Source organism: Pogona vitticeps, chromosome 4 (assembly GCF_051106095.1).
Source record: "Pogona vitticeps strain Pit_001003342236 chromosome 4, PviZW2.1, whole genome shotgun sequence".
Classification (NCBI taxonomy): Eukaryota; Metazoa; Chordata; class Lepidosauria; order Squamata; family Agamidae; genus Pogona; species Pogona vitticeps.
Genome location: NC_135786.1, coordinates 67,556,165 through 67,580,039, shown reverse-complemented (window position 1 = coordinate 67,580,039; position 23,875 = coordinate 67,556,165). Strand labels below are relative to the sequence as shown.

Below are 23,875 nucleotides of genomic sequence, written 5' to 3'. Positions count from 1 at the left end.
ATGTACAGCCTACACGATGATTTGTACGTCAAAGAAACCATCTTTGGCTCATGGCAATCTTATGTCTTCTGGCCTATATACAAATGGTTCTCATACTGTCTTCTCCAGATAACTCTGTCAAATTCAGCCATAATTGCTCATATGATGGGGGAGGAAAGAGCATGTGATGTGATGTGATGTGGTGGTGGTATGTATGTAATGTCCCCCCTTTTAGAAAATACGTAGCCAGCAGGATGGCTAAAGCCAATCATAAAATAAAATAATCAACCGAAGCATCCATTTTTATTATTGTTCAGATTCTGAAAAATACTGGCCAGAATCTAATTAGTTACATCCACCTGCATAACTCATCTGGTAACCTCAGTGGCAAATTGCAGCAAGTGAAGTTGTAAGCAGAGGCATTTGCTGTTCTGCACCAAATTGTGTGACCTGATGCACAACAGAGTAAGTATCAATGCTGACTTGTTCAAAGATTTTCTGCTGAGATTTATGTCAGTTTAGATATCCTGGCCTAACAATGTAATAGGAGTCTGGCCATTATTTATTATTTTGAATATATATTTTTTAAATTTCCTCTTCCTCAGTTAGATATTCAAGCAAAGTACAAATAAAAACAAAGAACAAAATATATAAGCTACAAAAGCTGTTCAAAAAGCTAATGCAGGGATTAATAAGGTGCCAGAGTGTTTGAGTGACTGCTATTGGCCCGCTTGGAGTACAAAATGAGGGGTAAGGAAATGCAGTATTGCTCAAGGCAGTCATTGATACAAACAGCATTATCTGAATCTGGAAAGATCAAAACTTGGAAATTAATTTTTTTACAAGTACAAAATGGCTTCTAAAGAGCAACTTTTTTGCCCTTAAAACCATTTAAACAACTACTACTTGGTGGACATGTGAATGGATGGTCTGGCCCCAGGAGGCCAGACCCTTGTTTACTCCAGAGTTCTAGTCTCTAGAGCTCTAGACCACTGGTTCTTAACCTTGGGTTACTCAGGAGTTTTGGACTGCAATTCCCAGAAGCCTTCACCACCAGCTGTCCTGACTGGGGTTTCTGGGAGTTGCAGTTCAAAAGCATCCGAGTAACAAAGGTTAAGAACCACTGCTCTAGACTAGAACTCTGGAGAACAGGTTTTGACTAACTCAGGCATGAAAACTGATTGGGGTGGTGGTGGTGGTGGAACTGGTAAAAGCACTCATTAAATACTGTGTCTTACTTACCTTGAAAACCCTGTTAGGGTCACTATAAATTGGTTTCAACTTGACAGGATGAAACAACAAAAACAGAAAATGGCTCAGCCACCAATGAAATAACTCAGAACTGAGCCCACAAATATTTGTGAATGTGAACCTTGGGAAAAGCATTGTGAATTGAACACCACATGCATCTGATGAAATGGGCACGAAATATGATAGCCAGAGCTGATTGAAGACATTTTTCTGCCTAAAGCAAAGGGCAAGATGGCACCTGGCTACCATTCTACAGACAATATCTGATCAGAGAAGAGGTTTTACTTCAACACTATTAATGGATGACATCTTCCACTGCATCTGAGGACATCAGGTTAGCTTAAACGGGAACACAGCAGACCACAGGGTATGCACGGTGTGTTCTGTTGCCATTCTCTGCTCCTTTGCATATGCTGCCTGACGCAGTTGCCAGCCACAATATTGCTATGCAATAATAAATACGATAGTTTTTTTAAGTGCACAAGTTTTTTTCTTTTACTGTTAGCAGACTAGTACAGCGTTCCTTCTGGAAAATTTCAACAAGGAAGACAGAGAAGGACAGATTCAAAAGGTACTCACATAAAACATAGAAACAGACTCTTGTGAATATTGCAAGCTGGTTCATCCACCAACATTAAAGCAAGAGTGGGGAACATGTATCCTTTTTATGTGTTGTTGGACTGCAACTTCTATCAAACCTAACTAGCACAGCCAATGCATGGTACAGTCCAGCAACATCTGGAGAATCACATCTGGAAGACTGTCTTTAAGTGATGCCCGATCACAGTCTGGTATTTGACAAATAAATATAAATGTTTCTTAATGGTTGGACATATTTTTTATGGAAGCTAATTGTTAGAAGGTGGGTTATTTATACAGATATCTTTCTGAATTGTATGGATAGAAAGCCATCAGACACATCCCATCTCCTCTAAGTAAAATACTTGTGTGTATGTTTGTTTCTGTGTACTGTATGTGCTCACAAAGGCAATTCATGTAGCCAAAGAGGAAGGTATGTTTTCTTGTGTGTGTGCATTCATGTGAACACACATGCACATTCGCATGTACACAAATGGGAAAGGAGGAGTTAAGGTAGGTAAGCATGCAAACGTGTGTGTATGAGTGTGTGTGTGATAGAGAGCGGGGGAGGAGAGAATATTTGTTTTGGATATAAAGAAAGAGAAGCTGATGGAGAGTGACCCAAAGGATAATGAAAAGCTTTAAGCATTATAGGATGTATTGTACCTCTCTCTGGTGCCTGATAAGTATATGAATGCTCCTCACCACCATTTGCACTCTATTTTTATACTGATAGATAAAATAAATTTTATAAGAATGTGCTACCTGTACAGTGAAGCCAATCTAAGCAATGATTGTGCCTGGAACTTCCCATCACTTCAAGAATGGAGGGTGTACAACAAGAAAAAGCTCTATATACAACAGTACACCCGAATTCCCAAGACACTTAAAACCCAGAAAAGCATAAAGCTTACCTCTATGGGACTGGCCCCAGTGCAAGGCAGCTACTTCCTTGGGCTGAAGATGCTGTAGGATGAGGAAAGGTAGGAAGATGCTAGGGATCAGAGTTGTGTAGGTTATATAGGTTATTCTGCACATCTTGCATGTTGCTCTTGAGAATGTTGTTCTGCATTGAAGCAGGATTTTACTGCCAGGGACATTTTCTAAAGGGGCCAAAAAACAAACAAACAAACAAAAATCCCATAAGGGAATAGTTATCACAACTGACATGATACATCAGTGTGTTTGAGTAGGAAATGGCACTGATCTTTATGGAAGAACTGTTCATTCTATATAGATTTAATTCTCTGTATTCCATCCTGCTCCTAGACCAGAATGTGAATCTTCAATTGGATTTAGTTTGATTTAACCAAATGGATATTTGGGGAATTTTACAGGTAAAACTAATTTATTTTGCAAGTTTTCAAGCAAGTTTTGCACATCAATAAAAGGATCTGGGCACAAAGGATCTAAAACCATACAATTCCACCCTCTTAACTGCAGCTACTTACCCATATCCTGTGCCTTTGGGGACTGTTGCATTGTCAAGGAGACACAATAAGTGTTCTTCTACACATCCAGCTGAATAAGGTGATAAACTGAGGTGACAGAATTCTGGATTGTACCGTTTCACATGTGCTATTTTTAATTTCTGGCCTGTATAATTTCTGAAGGGCTATTTTTAATTTCAGTTCATTTTCACAGCATTTATATTAGCAACTACTCAAAAATGATATTTTTGTATGCTCCTCAATACAAATGCTGTGGAAGTAAACCACTAAAAATAGAATGTCAGAAAAAGATAGACTAAAGTCAATTTCTGTCTGCTAGTTTGCTATATGGATACAGCGTTTCTGTAAAAAACAAGGGCAATATTCAGCAACGTGCTTCCATACCTGGTGCACATCTTGCACTATGTGAAACAGCCCCCAGCACTTTGAAAATATGAGGCCAGTATTCACTGTAGCAACATTTTAGCCGCACTCACATGAACTCCTTACAATTATGTGAAAATCTAAGTTCTTTGCATCTATACAAGCAATATACTTTCCCCTGGCAAAATTCCTCTTTTGATGTTTACTTGTGAGTAAGTACCCTTCAGTGAAAATCTTTTATAATGTTGGTTGAGTAGTTCCTGTTTTTCAGACTCCATTTTCCTTTCCTGGTCAGCACATCTGGGGGTTTAGGGTTGGTTTCCCTTCATTTAATCAGCTTTTGTCCCTGTGGGTGAGAAGTCTTACTGTTTTTCCCATTTCTTTTTTTTCTTTCTTTCTTTCCTCCTTCCTTAATATTGACAGATTGCTCTATTTCATTGAGCTGGAAAGAAAAGAGAAAAGGGCAAGAGACTGTGTGTTGTGCACCACCCAGAATAGCTGTGTTTCAGTTTCTCTTGCTTCTAGTGGTACCTGCTGTCCTAGCCCAACCACTCATCCTTTCAGTCTGGTGCCTCGATAGCTGCCCTCATGCTTCCCCTGTCTTTTTAACCAAGCTCCCCTCTTTCTTGTATGTCTCTTCATTGACTTTTATTTTCTTCCCTTTTCTTCCCAGGTTGACACACATGCTGCTTGTGGAAAGGCTTTGAAGTACATCATAAGATGGTGTAGATGTTGGATGTACTGTAACTGTAATATTGGAAAAGGTAGCTTGAAAATTGTACATGTAAATATATTAAAGTCAGAGAGTGTTTGTTGTTATTTATTTCACTCATCAAGGCAATTTATATCAACTGGAAAAGACAGAGACAGCAGAGGTTAAATATTCAGGGTAGGGATTAAGCTGCATGAATCCCCATTAAGGTTAATGGTAGTTGCACTGCTAAATCCCTAAACATAAAATGCTGCACAGTCAGTCACCCCTGTTTGCCAGACTTTTCTAGGAGCTAAGTGGTAAACAGAACCACCTCTGGAAAGACAGTTCATTGGATGAGTTAAGATAAATAGTAATTCTTCAGGGCAGTGAGAAACTGTTCAGTAGCAATTGCATTTGGAAGTATGCTTAAAGATTGGAAGAAAGAGATCACAGCAGAAAATTCTTAAATATCATTTTTCCCCCAAACTCTTTGAATGTCTGCCTTCCAGATGATCCACTGCCAAAAATATCTCTAAGCTTCACTAAATTTCTGAGAGTATAAATCTGGGTCAAATATACACATGTGGACATACTGAACACTTACAGTATCTTCTACTCAATCAGAGCCTCCTTTTCCTGCTTGCCTGCCAATAACTACAGAAAAAGGTTTAGAGAATTTAAAACTTTCTAGCAGATTCTCTTTCTCTCTCTCTAACTTCTAAACCACTCACCTGACCAATAGTCGCTCTGGGTGGTATACAACATAAACAAAATAAACAATATGAACATAAAACTACTGGATAGTTCAGTGGTTAGGTCTCTGGCTGCCCAACCAGAGGTTAGGAGTTCAGTCCCCCATGGTGCCTCTTTGACAGGGACTTGACTTAATGATCCATAGGCTCCTTTCCAGCTCTGCAGTTCTAAAATGATGATGATGATGATGATTCAACGAACAATTAAAATTAATATAAAATAAAATTGGGCAGTGGCCATAGATGTTAAGCATATCATCTCAGTGGGAGATGGAATTGTTTTTTAATGTCTGCTGAAATAGAACATTTTAAAAGATTTCTCAAAAGTATTTATTTATTTATTTATTTATTTATTTATTTATTTATTTATTTATTTATTTATTTATTTAATATCCCGCCTATCTAGTCAGCTCTGGACCACTCTCCAGAGAAGGGACCAGGTGAATTTTGGGTGGCAGTTCATTCCAAGGCAGGCCCATAAGCTGAGCACCTAATAAGAGCACTATAGAAGTGGCCTGGTGCAGAGGGCAATATCATTAATAAATAATATTGGAAATGCTCCAGGACTCGGGCAGTCAGACACATATTATTTTCCCTTGACTACACAATATACAAGTCAATGCAAATCAGCCATGCAAATCAACTTGGACTTATTTGTCCAAAGCCCAAAGCCGAAGACTTGCGAAAGATATCAAGAGTCCATGGAACAACTTACTGTGCAGACTTATATGTTTGGAAAGTCTTGAAGAGCAACCTGTAGTTGTCTAGTCAAAATCAGTCATCCATTTTATTTTATTTTATTTTTCTAATGAAGCTGTGTGAGCAGGAATAGTAAGGGAGTTGCTTTAGGCAAGAGGAATAAGACAAAAGAAACAAGGTGTTTCTCAGCGTTGAGGCTTCACTCCTTTCATCTTTCTTGCCCCACCCTCACAGCCCTTGAAGTCTTCGCAAGAGACCTGCTGTTGACAGAAGGAATCGCGGTGAGAGACATGAGGTGTTTCTTATCACCAGAGTTTGGCTCTTTCTCTCTGTCTTGTCCTACCATCAGCTTTAGACACATCAACAGGGAATTTCTGTTGGTGCATGTGAACATATTTATTTATCATTAATTTATTTTCAGAGCCTTGTGGCGCAGTGGTTAAACCGCTGTACTGCAGCCAAAACTGTACTCACGACCTGGGGTTCAGTCCCAGGTAGCCGGCTCAAGGTTGGCTCAGCCTTCTATCCTTCTGAGGTTGGTAAAATGAGTACCCAGCTTCCTGGGGGGGGGGCAATGTGTAGCCTGCATAATTAACTTGTAAACCGTCCAGAGAGTGCTTGAAGCACTATGGGGCGGTATATAAGCAGCACGCTTTGCTTTTGCTTTTTTATTTAAAGCAGTTATATGCCACTTTTCCCCTCATGTATCCAAGCTGGCTTATAGTATTTTTTAAAAAAAGAACACAAAGCTAAAAGCCAAACAATAAATTATTACAATATTTTAAAAGCATTAAACGATTATCATATTAAAAACTCACAAATAAGAGCAATATTAAAAACACAACAAAAACAACAGAATAAAAATAATTCCTTTTTAAAAATCCCCTTGTTCAACTTGTCATTTAAAGGAAAGCCTGACTGATAAAAAAAAGTGCTTGAGGAAGGACAGTAAATATGAGACATCACTTATGAAAACTCCTTTTAAAAATAACATACTCGGATCCTCAATCGTGTCTTAGTTGTTAAAGTTCTACTGATGATGTCCCATCATGTACATGAATCTGATATGAAGGCCAACAGCAGAGTACATTAAATGTGTGGGGTCTGTGGGTACACTGTTGTTATGTGTCTTCAAGTCATGACCAACCTTATAGTGACCTTATAGTGATCCTAACAGGGATCTAACAAGGTGAGTGATTGAAGGAGAGTCTTTCCCAGTTCCAAGCCTCAGTGACTTTCGATAGTTAAGGGGGGGATTTGAACCCAGGCTTCCTGAGTCCCAGTCTGTTACTCTATCCAATATGCTACACTAAGTGTCCCCTGCAGGTGCATTTTAAAAAAACCAGCAACAACTGGCAGGAACTGGCGATGTAGCCCTTTCCAGTTGAGCCCTAGTCTGATGAAATCAACCCCTCCTAACTGGAGGGAGGGGAATAAACTGATATTAATAGCAGCTAGCCTGTTGGGACAAGTAGCAGATATGTGTAAGGGAATCTCCACTGAGACTGTATCATGGAGGGGTCCCCTGTACCTTTGTCAAGGTCCTCCCTAGGGTTCTTCATCTCGCACCATTAAAAAAAACACATACGTGTAATGCAAAGTGTAGGTTGACCTTAACATTCAGTAGGACCTAATAAATAGATACGTTTACAATGAATATTAAAACTGTGCAGATTTGTGTTTTTGAATTCCAACCTCCAGAATTCCACAGGCAGTATAGGCACTGGCCATGCCGCCTGGGAATTTTATTCCCACAAACCAAAACTGAAACTTCTCACATCACTGTTTGTCCAGCACAGGAGGCAAAGCTATCCTGCGACTAGATAGGACAAGATGAACATCTCAAAAAGAAGATGCTAGACTAGGCTTCTGGCTGTCTGCTACGAATTCTTATGTGTTCTCTTTTACTTTTTTTGTACATAGATGGGGGAGGGGAGAGGAAGGAGTCTAATTTTAACCTTTCCCACAGGCAGCAAGGGTTCCTGGGCCTGTGTGAGGAGCTATAGTAGTATTTAAAAAGCTAATGTCTGCTCCTCAGTCAAGTAATTGCCATTCCCATGTGTAAACAGCCATGGTGATGCCTTTTCCATTACGAAAATTAAGAAACAAAAATGGCTGCCAGTCTTCTAGTAAAGACCCTTTTGTCCACCTACATTTCCCTGCAGGCAGTTGATATACCATTTTAGACCACTGGTCAGCATTAGGAGCAAACTGCACATGGTGATGCTGAAGGTGGACAAGGGAGGCCAGTGCCCCATGTGCCTTAAGTGTGATCTTGGATAATGTGTGAGGGTTTCGTAGTAGATGGGTTGATCTGGGGAAGAATCTCCAGGAGTAAAAAGGAATTCATTTCAAACACCCAAGGGCACTTTAACCATGATAATTTGTGAACACATCTTCAACGACCTCACAGAAGAAGCTGTTTTCAGTATGTAGCACAAAAGGAACACATGAAATCTATAAATACGCACAGCAAGCACCACAGGCTTTAAAAAGGGCAAGCTTGTGACTGTCACTTTATAGAGTTTGCCCCTTTAGGATAATATGATGTAGCAAAGAAGGTGTGAATGAGGGAACTCCGAGCCCAGGTAATTCAGCTCACGTTTGAAAGGAGGTTTTGCTTGTTGATTAGGTAATCCTTCTTGAGGAAATGTGCGGCACCAACTGCTTTTCATGCTAGATTAGTGCTCCCGTGGTCAATTTGCTTTTACTAATGTCAGGGCCCTACGGTGCAGGTTCATCTGTCGCATAGCAACTGCCTCAGCAGCAGTGGAGGTAGCCATGCATAAAAGATTACACATGATGGCAGGGCACAAGTGTGAAGATTTTCGAAATTAGATACAATCTCAGCATGAATATGAACTGCAGAATTGACATGGAAGGATTTTTTTTCAAGTCATCAATTTTTCCATATTTATCAGGTAAAAATAGTTTAAATGCAGTGCACGTAAAACTGAGAAAATTCAGAGGGCAGTTATTTAGGTGGAGGAAAAACCAATAATGGAATACAAATAAATGTAAAGAGAAAAGCCCTATGCCCCTCCTGTGACAAGCTTTTGACAGCAAGGCCTACTTCAGGTGTCTTGCCTTACAGATGTCCTTGGGGAACAGGTATTTGAAAACATTTTCCACCACAACCTCTACACCATGAAAATGGATCCCCCCCCCCCAGATTTTTCCAGTGGCTAGCAAAAGAGGAACTCAGACAATCTCAGTTACAAGAGACACTTCACTGACACAGATGTTTTCCCAATCATCCATTAAAATGATAGAATTATAGCTGTGGGGGTGTTGACCAGGAGCTGGTCTAAGACATTTTGTTGCCTGAGGCAGAAAACATGTATAGAATCTGACTGGACTGAATCTGAATTTTACTTCAGTCCTGGTTAGAGCAACTTAGAATGAGATATTCTAACATCATGATGATGATGATGATGATGATGATGATGATGATGATGATGATGATGATGATGATGATGATGATGATGATGATGATGAACAACTGGTGAGCAGATATTGTCCTGAGTAATCAGGCCACTTTAGAGAGCTCAGTGCAGACTATGTGGCAAACACACTTCTGTCCTGCAAGATAGGAATGGCTGGAGGCTCAGGAGGAGTGGCCAGGTGGATGGCTCTACTACTTCAACAGCTGCTGGTCTGAGGCAGTTGCTTAATTCCAGCTAAAGACAGACCCAATCTTACATAGGCCACCTAGTCCAGTTTCTTGTTCAGTGAAACAAGCCTTGAGCTAAAGTATCCCAAAGAGATCACTGGCCTTTCTCTGGCTGAATCTAGCATCATTTCTCTACCTACTGGTAAAATTACAGGGGGAAAAAGAAAAGGGGGAAAAAGAGAGGGAGAGAGAGAGCTAGAAGAGGCAGAATAGTGTGGCAATTTAAAGACTAACATACATATATTTCAGGGTGAGCTTTTGGTGATCAAAATCCACTTCTTCAGCACAAGGACTACAAACACAAGTCCTTTATATTTGTATGTATCCCTATGATGGTGAGTGTCATAAACGGGTGAAATAATCTGTCAGACTTTGGAGTACCACAATACAGTTGCTTACCTCTCTCTCTCTCTCTCTCTCTCTCTCTCTTATTTGCTCTTCTTCCTTTAATTTTGCCCACATACTAACATGGTTACTTCTTCAGAAATCATTTCTCCTTCAATGCCTTCAAGCCCCGCAGTAGTAGTATAAGGGAAATTTGGTCCTGGTTTAAATTGAGGAAGCATCCTAAGGAACTTGAAAACTTTCCTGTTTTTAACATTTTAGCCATATGATGAAGGTATTGGCCATTCTTGCTTTTAGGTTCTGGGCATTCTCAAGCTGTTCCTAGTGCCAAGAAACTTCTCTTTGTGAGCATCTATAAGCTAAACTTCTCATAAATTATGAAGAAATCTGGGTGGAGGAGAAGGTGCTAATGTATCTAAATGATGTGGAAAGAGTGGACTGATGAGTGAGCTTCTCCAGGAATCCTAGTGCTACCAAAAGGCATTCTGTAAGTATCCAATCTTTCCTTCAACAATATCTGTGCCTGTGTATACGTGTGTATGTGTGTGAAGAAAAAAAAAAGTAGGGAAGGGAAAAGACTGCATGAGAGGACAACAACTGAAAAACTGGATGCCTGGTGGATCCCCATGATTGTGGAAAGGCAATGAAATGATGAAAACCTTTTCTGGAAGTACCTGGAGAGAATTTATTTGAATCTATAAAACTAAACTAGGAATATGATTAATCCTAGTAAAACTTCTTGTTCTTTATAATTTTTCCAGTCTTGTTATGTCAAGACTCCCTGCTGAGACTTTCCCTTGTATCAATGAGATTTCCGGCTTCCTGTGAAGATAAGACCCAGCCACGTTTGCGCTTATTGTATTTTTATTTTCTTTTATTCTGTTTTTATTTCTTTTATTCTATTTTTATAAAGAAATAAAATAAATTTCTTTGGTTTCTTTTATTCTATTTTAATTTCTTTTATTTTAATTAATTAATTAATTAATTTCCATTGTGCCTGTTGTTCTGGACAGGGCCCTGTCAAATTCTACACAACTTATTGCCCTTTCTGGAATCTTGCACAAGAAAGATGCCATTCTTTGCAGGAAATGCAACAATCTTGAGCAGCGTGGTATTTCTTCAGCCCCTTCCAAGTGGATTCAGTGCAGAAAAGATGATATTCTGCACAGAAGCTGTAATTGCCTTGGGCAGTTTGAAATTTCTTTCAGATAAAATAACCCTAGTTCTCTAAGAAATCCAATGAGATTTCCTGTGAGATTTCTCAGGGGAAAAAATTGTTGTGAGGAGAAAACAGTATATTTTTCTTAGTTTGTCTCTGAGACTTGGGAGGCTGTCAAATTCACATCTCACACTGAAGTGTGGGGGCCATCCAATGGCAGCATGCTTTAAACTAATAAATAAATTGTTTTTATTTGTGCATAATTAAATTATGGAATCCACTGCTACCATATATGATGATAGCCATTATCTTAGATGACTCTGCTAGGGGAATCTGAAAAAACTTAGGGAAAATAATGTGGTATATTTTATATGTTGTTGTATGTTACATAATGGCTTAATGAAACTGGAAGCAAGTTCCCTCTAAACACCCAATGCAGACTGCAAATAAAGGGATTTCTAGAGCCTCCGTACCTCCACTTACATTTTAGTGATTTCATTGCAGTCTGCTGAGCACTGCTGCAATTTCATTGCAGCTTTTCTGACTGCCATTGGAAAGAGAATGATGATGTTTGGTCTGATCAGTTTCACCATATTGAGAATCATAATATGATCACTATACTTCCTACTCTGATAACTGGGGCTTGTAACCAACACAGAGGACCAGGGTCCACAATAGATCACTATATTACCTTGCAGACTCTGATTTAGAAGTATACTAATTGCTATAGAAGACATCCCTATGTTACATTTATTGACCTTACTTCATTCTTGGTTCCATTGACAGATCAAGACTGTGGGAAAAGCTTGAGGAGACTAATATTGACAGGTGGCTCCTTCAATTATTGATCAAATGGTACTCTAATTTTACAGCTATGGCAAAAACGGGCTGGCGAGGATCTCTTTGTGACTCAATCCCACTAAGCAGAAGTGTCAAATGGGGTTGTTTATCAGCTCCTTTTAAATTCACTTTCTAGGTCAATGCTATAGTCTTGATTATGAAATCAGAAACATTTTACTCCTTAACCCAGCAAGCTTAAAATCTCAAACTGTTTATATGCCTGACATGGCACTTATGTCTTTTGGTCAGAGGAATGTTGGTTAAACTATCTAATTATTGGGAAAGGCAGAGGCTGAGGATTAATTAAGATAAAATTAAAATTATTGTCATAGTACATCCAAGCATTGCTGCACAGCTAATGCTTGGCAAATAGGACAATGCCTCTTTAAACATTTGTGTGTATCCTTTTTGGAGTCTCTGTCCTAGAAAGTACACTTCAATGAAGCTCTTGAAAATGCTCACCAGAGCCTGGCTATAATTTTAAAAGTCTTCTTTTCTGAAGGTAGGGAATTAAAAAGCCCCTAGCCATAAAATATTCCAGGGCAAAGTGATCATGAATCTCCTTTATGGGACAAAAATCTGTGAATGGAGTGAGAAGGTGCTTGCCCAGAATATTTAAATAAGTATAAATAATATTATCAATAATAATAAACAATAATATATTTACAATTATAATATAAATAATAGCCCAGAATAATTTTCTAAGGCATATCTAAGGTTTCCCCAGTGCACCCCAACTGTCCATTTAAGAAGGAGGGAGGGCTGACTTGAAGAGCTCACTTGTTATTGTTTCATATGTTTCCTGAATCTTTACAGCCTCTCGGATGACTGTTTAGTTAAATCTTGTTATTCACATTACTGGAACGGGAATCAGTGGGTCAACATATTAATGATAACCATCATCATCTTAGAACTACAGAGCTGGAAGGGACCCTATGGATCATCAAGTCCAGCTAGACCCTATGGATCATCAAGTCCAGCTATTGTCAAGAATGCACAGTTACCTAACCACTGAGCTCTCCAGCATGTTTCCATGTATTCTGCAAAGGTATGTTTTTGTCCTTGTTAGAGCATGTTATGTTTTTGGGCACAAAACAAATCTGCAGCTGATTCTTTGAGTTGGATGCCAGTCAATATGCTGGGTGGAGTCAATGTCCATAGTTCTTCCTGGCACCACCATTCTTTGAAAAATAAATTTGATTTATGGTACCTAGTTAATCTTACTAGTGCACCATTGAAGGAATTTACTGCATTTTGAAATTGTTGCCACCTTGAGTTCTGTCAATTATTGATTTTTGAAAAAAATTATGGCAGGCAAAAATCCAAGGGGTTTAAATGGTAAATACAGAAAATGTAAAAATCAAGGAATTGTTATTCAGAATGTATTGTACTGCCCAAATATGGTGCTAAGGAAGTTACTTCAAGTGGGGACAACTTTACAGTTCAGCTAATCCTTAACAGATAGCTACCCAAGGAGAATGCTTGTTCATGGAAAGCTAAAGTTATTCGTCATAATGTTTTGACTAATCCAAAACATCAAAAGTATATAAACAGAGATTTCTATCATGTTTATGGGACAACTCCCCAGAAGCACCTGTTTTTGCAAATACAACAGAAGCTCATATTTTGCTAGAACCAACATTTCTTTTATTTAGAAGAAATACTATCTACATACAGCATATCAACTAGAACGTTTTGCGTTAGAGAATTGTGATTTTTGCAATATATATTCATGTAGCTTTTATATATATTCTAGTATATTTTACATTTTTGGCTTTTATTTACTCAATTGCTTGTTTGTTAAATAAACTTTTCTTTAAAAGAAAAGGAGTAATATTTTGAACTCTTAAGTAAATAATAATAATTAAAGGGTATCCAGGAATGAAGAATTAATTAGGTATAACAAGGTACAATACCTTCTAAGACCACAAACAAATTTCTTGTCAGATGTGTGAAGGACACAACTCTATAAATCTCTCATAGGGAGTCTTTAGGTCAGGACAGAGCCCTATAGAGGACATTCAGATTTTCCCCTGTGGAAACTGACAATACTTATGAGGAACAGCAGGGTATAAATTGAAATGGCAATGACAATTTGCATATATGTCTTTAGCTTAATTCATTCTTTAGCACAATTTAATCTGTTTCTTCTCATTGTCAGGAGGAGCATTGAACTATGCTGAGCATTGCAGCACTGATGCTGTGTGGTATGTAAATGCTGGAGAAAATCCAAACACATAGTTCGTACGTATTCCTGGGAAAAATGTGAGAGCAGAAATAGAGGCTGAGGCAACATGTCCTACATATGTGTAAACAAAATACACACGCCAACAGCAATCCCTGAGAACTGTACGATCTGGGTTTTTGTGGGTTTTTTTTTTTTTTTTTTTTTTTTTTTTGGCAGAACTGGGTTTAAAGTATGGAGGTGAAATTCTGGATACTGGTAGTAAGGGAATAGTACTGTTGCTTGATGAGTACCAGTTTTGCATTTCTGTTGTACCAGATTTTAACCCTTGGAGATAAAATGGTTCTTAAGAAAATCCAAACAATAATGAGGGGCTAAGTAGGAATATGAACAATCTGTGTCCTTTGTCTCATTAATTCCTCCATATTTTATGTAAGTTATGTAGACAAATCTTTACTTTTTCAACAATAGTCTTTCCTTCCTTCTGGTCTAATTAAACAAGCTCATTTTAAGGGATACAGGGAAGGGTAGGAATCTGCTATTTAAAGATAAGGCATAAGCCATTAAACTCTACAGCCTTGGTTGTGTTTCCCCCCCTAAAGGATTGGGTTATCTAATGAACTCCTCAGAATTATAATAAAAATGGAACTGAAAAGTGTCTTTCTCATGTGTTAGACTCTTCCCTCAAACCTGAAAGCTGTTCTTTAATAGTCTTATTTATATATTTTGTGTGTGTTTCTTAGTTCTTGAAGACTGTACAAGAAAGAGCTGTGCCTTCTGCTCTGACTGGGAGGAAAAGAGACTCTGATAACCCTGCAGGGGGTTTGTAGCTGTTTTTCACATACGCAAGAGCAGCAGAGTGCTGAAAAGAGGAACCTGGGAGGTAAATCAGACTAATGAAGCAGCTCAGGTGGTACAACTTGCATTACTTCATTGACACAATAACTTGAAAGCCAAGTCACATATGGCATTGAGATTTGGACAGCTAGAATATGCTGGGGGAGCGTCAAAGAGAAAGCTGTTCCATCAAGTCCTTCGAGCTTTTGTTTAACTAGTTGTAATTAACTCCCTTCCTCTTGAGTTAGGAAAGAAGCAGCCATTCCTGTCCCTGGACAAATGCGTATCCAGGCAAGAAATTATATTGTGACAGTTGCTATCTTTTGAAGGAAAGAAAAGTGACTTTGGGCAATTAGAGCTTCTCTTACTCTCAGGTGGGGAAGCTCTGAGGCAATGGTGCCATGAAGAAAGCAGTTTGTTTAAAATGGTTTTTTGTTGCAAAAGAGAGCAGGGCCTTCTAGATTAATTTTTGGATTATAAAGATTTCCCATGGATAAGCAGCTAAATCCTTCTTCATCATAAAGGAGACTAGAACAGGATCCGATTTGACTAATCTAAAACAACTGCTTTCCCCTTGGAGTGACACTAATCCCCATGATTGGTTGATAAAATAATTGAAGTTCTCAGGGGTTACATTTGAACACTGGAGATATTTTCCATACAAAAGTGGTGTATTAAAGTGACAAAAGTTATACTTTACATGGATCAGCTGAACTCTCCCTCAGCACAAGGACCAAAGCTACCATTTTTCCATCTCTCAGTTTGAGTTTCAAGAGTGTTCTGTTGCTCTTTTGTTTTGTATCTGGTTGGGATGTTTGGACCCATATGAGGAACGTAGCAGCCCATAGTTTCACAAATCAAAAACAAATAGAGATGGTCTGAGCTGATCTGAAGAAGAAGAGGAAAGAAGTCACTGCTAATCCAGGCAAAAGCGAAAGCAATTTAGGATACATTAACTATTTGGCTCAATGTGAAGGAAAGTTCCCCAGAGGGCACTGTAAAACACAATACTGTGTTCTCTAAACAACATTGTTCCAGTGTGAGTAGAAATTGGATGTCACTATGGCTATTTTGACTTTGGACTTGACAAGTCCAAACAATAATATTGTGTTACATCCAAACCAGTCTGCAAGGTTCTTCAACCCAAATGTTATTTCCTGCACTTCTTTTCCCAGGTATTATACCCTGGATGATCTATTGTAACAGCAGGAACTTTTCATTTCCCATCATTTGGCCAAAGTATTGCTTTAAAATTTATTTTTATTATGCTTAGATCATTAAAAAAAGTGACAATAACAAATCACCAAGACAGACAAGCAAACAAACAAAAATGATAGTAGTATAGTAAAAACTATTAAAATGAAGTCCGAATGCTTAAAAAAAATCTAAAGGTAAATGTCACTGAATGATGAGCAAATGTCCATGTAAGGATCCATAGACAATTGCTGTGTGTATGGTACACACTGGAATGTTAAAAGAGTTATTGGGTCCTCAGTCTATTGATTAATAAAGGCTGGACATTTATTCTTCCAACCTTGCAATATCAATTAGTGTCCATAATCATGTGGAAAATCAATTTCTGTTGACCACTGGTTAATTTTCATGAAACAGGGAGATAATTTAGCAAAATATGTACATCTACAGAAGTCCAAAATTACTTAAATACATACTTAACATGAATCATAACTACTAATAAAAGCTAGAACTGGACCTAACCAGATCATATGTTAAGAGATGTACCAGGTATAGCACATTACTAACCATTAGCAGGTGTACTAAAAATTTTGTTGGAAAATTGTGGTTTTGAGTATAAAAGGAACATAATCTTATGCTAAATAAGCCACAAATTCAGATCCATATATAGAGTGGGTATAGATGCCAGAACCATTATTCCTTGATTAGACAAAATAGTATGACACAATTTTTCTTTCCGTACATTATTTCAATCTTGTATATCATACTATGATCATCTTTAGATATTTATAAATAACAGTTATGAGATTGGTTTTTTCTGTAGAAATTCAATAACTGCGTGCAAATATGAAGGAGATGCTGAGGTGCTCAAAGATACAGGACTATGTTCTGATGTTAATAAATTCTGTAACTAAATACTGTCATTTAGGAGAAGCTGGCAACTTACGTATGTGTAGCCCACATGTTAGAAAATGGGAGAATTCATAATCCTGGCCATTTAATTGATCAAAAGGTACATTCCCTCTACTAAGCCATATCTTCCTCAAGAAAGACTTATTTCCAGTTTTCAGTTTGACACTGTAACTTCAGTCTACTTTAGTATGAGGAAATGGATCAAATTGTAATTGTTGTGATATTATACAGTAGAAATTCTTAACTGTGGAAACTATAAACAGAATAAAATTTACTTTGATATGTTTAAAACCTTAAATTGTGTATCTAGAAAGGGACCACGGTCTAGAAGATTCCAAAACGATCCAAGACAAAAGAGTTCTTTAAAAAGTGGAAGCATCTCATTGGTTAACAAAAAAGCCTGGTGGTACACAAGACTTCAGGGAAGTAAATTCTCCTGTTACAAAATGACCGTTTCATTCTCTTCAAGGAGGTATGTTATGGTGAGGAACCCTGTTTAAGTATTTTTTGTGTGTGTCAAAAAAATTGAAAAAGAATGGATGATGGTTTCAGTTGCCCTTTGAAATGCAGGCCTGTTAGCTTGTGCCTGGGATGAGAAGGCCAGGAGAGTGGGGAGAAATTGCCTGTCAATTGGGAGGTTTTGCCGTTTGTCTTTGTGAGAATGAATTTTTAAGGCCATAACTCACTCCTGGTATGAACTAATTACTGTAACAAAACTGGTTTCAGCTGAAGAGAGCAAAGGTACTTTGGAAAAGTTACTCTCTTCTTCAAGAAGATTGGGGCAGTTTGATACCTGATCAGTGCATTCCCTCAAAGGGTCTAGAAAGCAGAATGATGAGTATAAAAGTGGGAAGAGATTTTGCTTACTGTTAACTTAGCCTCTCTTACTGATTGTCTTGCTACTTGATTCATACTCTGTATATGCTCTGGATGCTGAATTCTACTTGTGGCATAGTGGCTAAACTGCAGTACTACAGCCCAAACTCTGCTCATGACCTGGGTTCAGACCCAGGTAGCTGGCTCGAAGTTCAGTCAGACTTTCATCCTTCCAAGGTCGTTAATTGATTACCCAGTTTGCTGGGGGGAAGTCAATATGTAGCCAGCATAATTAAATTGTAAACTGCCCAAGGAGTGCTTTAAGCACTATGGGGTGATATATAAGAAGCACTCTGTGTTTTTAGTTTAGGATAATTACCTTTCTTTTCTTTTCTTTTCTTTTCTTTGAAACTGTTCTAGAACTGTCCTTGCCTCAAGATCTTTTTGAATGTTTAGTAGCTCCACAGCATTTTCACTGCTTTTGGAACTACCTTTTGAAACTGTCAGAACTTTATTATTATTTTTATTACTTTTGTTATATGTTCAATAAAGTATTACAATTTTACATCACTTGGTCATTTTGGGAAAAGAGGGCTGTTGATACTGAAGAAGGGCCTTACTTTGATCACCTACTGGATACTTTACATTTTGTGAATATTTTGGTATTCCCACATGGCAGTGTTGGTATACAAGTCTGAACACTCAATCTTATGAATTTTTGGTAACTCCCTGGAGCAGTGAGCAGTCAGAGTGATTCAAGGTGTTGGAAGGGTACCAGATAGGAAGATTTCTCCCCCAATTATCAGCACATCTGGCCCTCCTGGAATTTACCAACACCAGGAAAGTTTGGGCAGTGTGGCTGACTGGATAGTGTGGGCTTCTTTGACCCACCCATAACCCTGACATTTTGCTATGTTCTGTTAAGTCCCATCCCACTTGAAATGACCCTAATAGGGTCTTCAAGGTGTGCAATATATTTAAGGAGTGGTTTTACAAAGTCCCACTGCCCCCTTGAGTTTCTGTGGCTAAGTGGAGATTTTGAATACAGACTTTCTCACTGTCCATTAAAGTAATAATAGTATTAAAACATTTGAGATAGAATGGAAATCTACAGAGAAATTGTTTTATCTGAAGCAAAATATTTATTTTTAGTATGTTGAGCTTGCCCCACCATAATAAAATGTAGACATGCCAGTTGCTCTAAATCAAAAGATACCTAAGCAATTACTTTCTTAAAATTTAGTTTTAACCTTTTAAAAAGATTCTTAGAAATAATTATGTGAAGAGATACAGTATAATAATGCCTAAGCACTAGCAAAATTATCAGTCGGCAAATACAAACCATGACATATTAATCTTTTACCAGAGCAAACTCTAACTTTGACTAATAGATAGAATAGGTTTCTAAAACCATTCATTGTTTTCATGAATGTCCAAACACAAGACTGAGCTTCAGAAATACACGGAAAGATATTGTTTGCATAGAGTGCTATTTTAAATTCTGCAATAACCTATGTAAGGTCAAGGATCAGGATTTTAATAAAACAAGCCGAGTTCCAAACACAGATCAAACATTAGAGGTGAAGGATTACAGTTTTGCCTAATGCCCATTTCACATAACAAATAACAAATTTCAAATATTCTGGGGGGGGGGAGGGAAGGGTTATATTCCCACATTTTATTTGTTTTTTTATTTTTATTCATTTGTTTCATTAGTAACGCATATTAGTCCAAGAAATTCTTAACATCCTGCTATTGATTATAATTTGGAATGCTCTAATTTTTTTGTAAAAAATAGTTGCTTGAGTTAAGGGCTGTGATTCCATGTGAGAAAACAAAACTAATAATAGGCAATATTTCATTTTAAGGGAAAAGGTGGAGTAAAATGTTTTAAATAAATAAAATAAATATATAGTGCTCAGTCTCGCAGCTAATTTTGCATTTATGTTGTGTACAACATTCGTGATCTTAAGGCACCTGCTCCAGACCATTTCTATTGTGACTTTTATTGCATGGTTATGACCCCCCCCCTTTCATTGAAACAAATTGTCAAGGTACTTATTATTGGTCAACATTCCACAAATTAGTAAGCCAGTCCATAGGCCATGTATCTGTAGTCCAGTTCAATCCACATGCCCACAGGCTCTTTGCCCAGTGTATCCTTATATTTAAAAGTTGGACCTGATTAACATCACTAAAAGCTTTGTTATTTTGTCTTTTTGGAATAAAGACTGATCTGAGCCAAACTGCAAAATATTTTTATTTTTATTTATTTATTGAATTTATACCCTGCCTATCTAGTCATTTCGACCACTCTAGGCAGCTTACAACATAAAAATATTTCCTGTTTTCTAGATTTGGATTGAAAAGATCAATTAAAAGATCTATGCTATTATTCTCTTTCAGTTTTAATACTTCTGCAAAAACAACATCAAAGTCCAAGACTTTTGCCATTCTTTGTTTGCATTTTGGATTTCTGGATTTTCAGTCCATTATTGACATATACTACAATTCTGTTGATGAGTTATCTTCCAATAGGTCTTGAACATACTCTATACTATAGCGTTATCCCTTTTTGAATATGCTTACTATTTCTTGTTCTTTTTATGCACATTAAAATAACTATGGATCTTCTCTAGTTTCTTCTGCTTCTTTTTTTAAATTTAGAACTCTCTTTTTCAGATGACTGTTGCTCACAATTACTAATACCTCTGTCAATTTAGAGCAGATAACATCTATTTGATTGTGTGTTCTTACTGATGCCTTCATGAAACCCTTCCTTAACAGTAAACAGTTATGATACTTAGTTGCTTTTTCTGTTTCCACTTTTTTGCTTGTTTCTTAATTTGAATCAAGCCACACTAACGACATGATTATTATCTGAATTTACATTTCTACCTAAATGTTCACTGGGTTAACACTGTTTTCATATCTCTGATTAATAATCTTTCAGGATCCTTAGAACTTGGTTACTAGTGCTGTCCTGTGGAGATTTCCATGTGTTTCGTCCTCATGCTGATAATTTGAATGTAATGTTGGTGACTACAAGTTCTTCTTTTTAAAAAATTGGTACTTGTCTGCATTTCCTGAGAACTCGTATATATTTTCAAGCTATGCCATAGTTTGTTTTGTGCCCTGAAATAATCAAATCTCTTCTCTTGCAGAATGATCTCTCTCCTATTTTCCTCTAAATGACCCCAACCTTATGGAAAACACCCAAATGTTCTCTCTACCCTCTGGTACTCTAAGTTTCATTACTCACAACAACAACAACAACAACAACAACAACAACAACAACAAGTGTGCTGTCATGTTGATTCTGACATGGCAATCTTTTCCAGGCTTTTCTAGGCGGGGAATGCATTGAAGTGGCTTACCATTCCTTTCTTCTTGGGGTGGCATGAAACTGTGCAGCTAGGCACGCTGGCTCTACTCTCAGGAGGCACAGTGGGGAATTGAACTCCCAACCTCTGATTCCACAGCCAGCTATCTAAACTACTGAACTATCCAGCCAGCTAGTTAACTGTCAAATTGCATGTTATATCTGGGACTGGGAGAAAAAAAAAACTGTGAGAAAAAGTGATGGGAGTACATGCCTTTGAAAGCAATTGCCAATGAAGAGAAGTTTGGATTCCATTTTCCATCATTATGCAAGAAATTCAAAAAGAGGAAATTGTTACTGTTTCCCCTCTCTCTCTCTCTCTCCCCCCCCCCCCCAATGTTCATAGCATGGAACGCAGCCTACTGCCGTGTGCTCAAAAATCATGGCTGCCTTCTGACTGGCAGGCTCCATGACATTTGCTTAAGGTTTCCAAGTTATTTCTCCTAAAAAATGAAAAGAAATTACAGACATGACGACTGAAATTAGTGTATCAATCAAGGCTCCTGTTCCTGTAGCTGAAAAATTTATCTGTAAGTCTTTAACACCAGAGGCTCCTAAGAGATCTAATTTGTATGGAAAGTCTTACTGACAGTCAAGAACCAGCAGCTGGCATACAGTAGTAATGAAAGAAAGGGGGCAGATAAAAAACATGCCCCCATTCTCAGTAGAGCATTTTGCCCACATCATTTGACTGAAGGAAACATGGTTTGTATCAATAGAATCATCCATATGGGTTATGTGTTTTACAGTTTATCTTAATTAGTTTTACTTAAAAACAAGTCTCATGGATTTGAATGTAGCTTACTGCAGAGCATCCGCTACTGTGTAGGTTCTTAGGGGTAGCCTTTTGTCCCTGCCTTGCGCACAAAATTTAATTCCAACAAAGACAAGACTGCTAAGGTCTTCGCCTCCAAGGTATCCCATGGCAACAGGTCTTTCAGCCTTACTGTTATCTGAAAATGGTTTTGCTTGATCAATTTTGGATTTGCCACCTTTGATATATTCCTTGAATGTGCTCTTATTCTTGTCTGAGAGAAAATGAATAGATGTTCCTGATCTGCTTTCTTCCCCATCATACACTGCTTTAGTCTTTCCCCCTTTTTGCTTCTTATTAATTTTCTTTTGCAGGTCAAAGTCTAAATTCGTTCAGCTTCTCATTTTGTATTTCATATTTGTACTAATTCATATCTAATGTGAATTTGCAAAGTGTAGTAAAATATTACTAACTCAAAAGAAGTGTACTATATTGTTTCCTTTTATAGAAGATACCTCAGCATCTTGAGAATATGTAGGCTCCATATGAGCCTACCCAGCAGTTAAGATCTAACCAGGTGGCCCTTTTGAAAGAGCCATCCCTCAAGGAGGGAAGAGGGATGGCTTGTAGACAAAGGGCCTTTTCGGCAGCTGCCCCCAGACTATGGAATGCCCTCCCAACTGAAATTTGTCTGGCGCTGACACTGATGACATTTTGGCACCAGGTCAAAACCTTCCTGTTCCAGAAGGCTTTTAATTGAAATGATGGCCATTTTTAGAGTATCTATTTTAATTGTATTTAAATTGTTTTATCTTTTTATTGTATTTTATTGTATTTTAATTGTTGTAAGCCGCCCAGAGACCTTTGAGTAGAGTGGGTGGCATGTTAGATAGATAGATAGATAGATAGATAGATAGATAGATAGATAGATAGATAGATAGATAGATAGATAGATAGATAGATAGATAGATAGATAGACAGACAGACAGACAGACAGACAGACAGACAGACAGACAGACAGACAGACAGACAGACAGACAGACAGACAGACAGATAGATAGATAGATAGATAGATAGATAGATAGATAGATAGATAGATAGATAGATAGATAGATAGATAGATAGATAGATAGATAGATAGATAGATAGATAGATAGATAATTTTGGCTGCAATTTCCTGCACCTTTAAAAAAACCCAAGAAATGTTTTTGGAAATGGGATGACCAGAACCATATACCACATCTCAGACACTGCCACACTATAGCCTTGTAGAACAACATTGTAATATTGGTGATTTCTTTTCAGTCCTTTCTCTAATAATCTCAAATATAGAACTTGCCCTTTATCAACACTGCTGAATGTTGAACTGATAGTTTGAACTACCCATCACTTTCACAGTTTCCCCCCCTCAAATCATAACTATTTTAAATCCTGTCAATATGTGTGTGATATGGAATCCTTTGTTTTGATGTGTGCAAGGCATTTAGAGTTGCTGGGTCAATAGCATCTGATTTGCTGAGATTTCAGGCCCAAAGTCCTGAGTCCTTCTGATGAAACGGAGGAAGGACAGGAAGAAGTTGTAAACTGGGGAGGGAAAAAACTGTTGGGTTACCTGAGTGTGGAAGTGTGCATTAGGAGAACACAAATAAATAAGCCCAGAATGTAGATAAGTGATGTGGTGGCAGGTGTACTGATATTGACGAAGTGCCACACATATATCATCACCTTTGTACTGAGCCAGGGACTTCTGGACATAGTTGGAGATGGGTGCTTAAGTAAAGTCCCATACAGGAATAAAATTTTCTTCTTCTCCAATACTGTGCACTCTGAGATTGATGTTCCCACCTGGAAATCTGGAGAAGCCTAGCAACTCCTGAGACTTCAGTGAATGCCCTCATATCTGGCACCTCTAAATGTGTTGTGGGAAGGATTCACCATCCACCAGACCATTATTAACACATACTCTACATGTGGTAGCTATGATTCTTAACAAGGTAGGTAAATTTGCAG

General features: G+C 37.9%; 1 long non-coding RNA gene across 1 annotated transcript; it reads right to left on the bottom strand.

Annotated features, from left to right (window-relative positions):
- Positions 1 to 2,388: 2,388 nt before the first annotated feature.
- On the bottom strand, positions 2,389 to 22,538 carry LOC144589049 (uncharacterized). Its single transcript, XR_013544915.1, has 2 exons — positions 4,155 to 22,538; positions 2,389 to 4,065 (listed from the first exon to the last, which is right to left on the bottom strand). It is a non-coding gene; the product is annotated as an uncharacterized LOC144589049 (long non-coding RNA).
- Positions 22,539 to 23,875: the final 1,337 nt, after the last annotated feature.